At 43.9% G+C, this 1709-nt stretch overlaps 1 pseudogene; it reads right to left on the reverse strand.

Annotated features, from left to right (window-relative positions):
- Nucleotides 1-334: 334 nt before the first annotated feature.
- Nucleotides 335-734, reverse strand: LOC105543415 (annotated as a pseudogene).
- Between the last annotated feature and the right edge of the window lie 975 nt (nucleotides 735-1709).

Consider the following 1709-nt stretch of genomic DNA (forward strand, 5'->3'; position numbering starts at 1 on the left):
TGCGGTGTTTGGTTTTCTATTCCTGTGTTAGTTTGCTAAGAATGATGACTTCCAGCTTCATCCATGTCCCTGCAAAAGACATGAACTCATTCTTTTTTATGGCTGCATTTAAAGTACTTTGAAGAAAAAAAGCAGGGCCTTGGAAGTTTTGGTTCTTTTTTCCTCCCCTGTTGCAAATTCTCATGGTTTGGGTTGGGTGGTAGAGAGCGCGTGTCGTCTGCAGGCGGTCTCTCTACTTGAAGGTGACTACATTTGGATTCTGAGATGGGAAGTGGAGGGTGACTAGGTCGCAGTCATTTTTTTTTTTTTAGTTTAATGTTTCCTTTTTTGCTGTCTAGTCGTCCTCATCAGTCTTCTGCTTCTTGCTATTGACATCATCCTCCTCATCATCTTCAGCTGCCCACTTGCCTGTAGCAAACTCAGCTTCCTCGTCTTCGTCTCCATCCTCTTCCTCACCATCACTTTCTTCTTCTTCTTCATCTACCTCATTGTCAGCCTCCTGCTCCCAATTTTCCTCATTAGCGTTCCCGTTAGCAGAGGCATCTCTTCCATTTCCACCTCCTCCACAACTTTCTTCTTCTCCTTTAAGTCCTTGGTGGTGATCTTGGAGTTGGTGTCTATGGCTGCATCTGACATGGTGGGGCACGCCGGTGATCCAGTGCAGGGGATTAAAAAGAAAGCAAGAATTCCAGGACTCTGGCAATAAAGCTGCTGGAGTCCGTGGTGGAGGAGGAACCAAGGAGTCAGACGAGGAACAATGCAAACATGGCTTTTCAGAGCAGCCAGCGGGGGCTGTTTTCATTTCAACAGTGTTCACAGGATCTTCACCAGGAGTAGATTCCATCTCAAGAAACCCTCTTGGTGCATGCATAAGAAGCAACTTCTTATCCGTAGAAGTTTGATCATGAGATTGCAGCAACTCAGCCACATCTTCAGGTTCCACCTCTAATTCTGCTTCTCTTGCTGTTTATACCACATCTGCGGTGACTTCTTCTATTGAAGTCTTAAGTCTCTCAAAGTCATCCACCAAGGTTGGAACCAACTTCTTCCAAACTCCTGTTAATGTTGATATTTTGACCTCTAGCCACAAATCATGAATGTTCTTCAGGGACTCTAAAATGATGAATCCTTTCTAGAAGGTTTTCAACTTACTTTGCCTAGATCCATCAGACAAATCACTATCTATGGCAGCTATATCCTTACAAAATATATTGCTTGAATAATAAGACTTGAAAGTTAGTATTACTCCTTATTCCATGGGCTGCAGAATGAACGTTGTGTTAACAGGCATGAAAACATTAATTTTCTTGTATATCTACATCAGAGCTCTTGGGTGACCAGGTACATTGTCAATGAGCAGTAATATTTTCAAAAGAGTCTCTTCTTCTTAGCAGTAGGTCTCAACAGTGGGCTTAAAATATTCAGTAAATCTGGCTGGGTGTGGTGACTCACGCCTGTAATCCCAGCACTTTGGGAGGCTGAGGTGGGCAGATCACAAGGTTAGGTGATCAAGACAATCCTGGCTAACACGGTGAAACCCATCTCTACTAAAAATACAAAAAATTAGCCAGGCATGGTGGCATGCGCCTGTAATCCCAGCTACCTGGGAGTCTGAGGCAGGAGAGTCACTTGAATTCGGGAAGTGGAGGTTGCAGTGAGCCAAGATCCAGCATGGGCGACAGAGTGAGACTCCTTCTATATATATATAT

The sequence above is a fragment of the Mandrillus leucophaeus genome, unplaced genomic scaffold (genome assembly GCF_000951045.1).
Source record: "Mandrillus leucophaeus isolate KB7577 unplaced genomic scaffold, Mleu.le_1.0 Scaffold1, whole genome shotgun sequence".
Classification (NCBI taxonomy): domain Eukaryota; kingdom Metazoa; phylum Chordata; class Mammalia; order Primates; family Cercopithecidae; genus Mandrillus; species Mandrillus leucophaeus.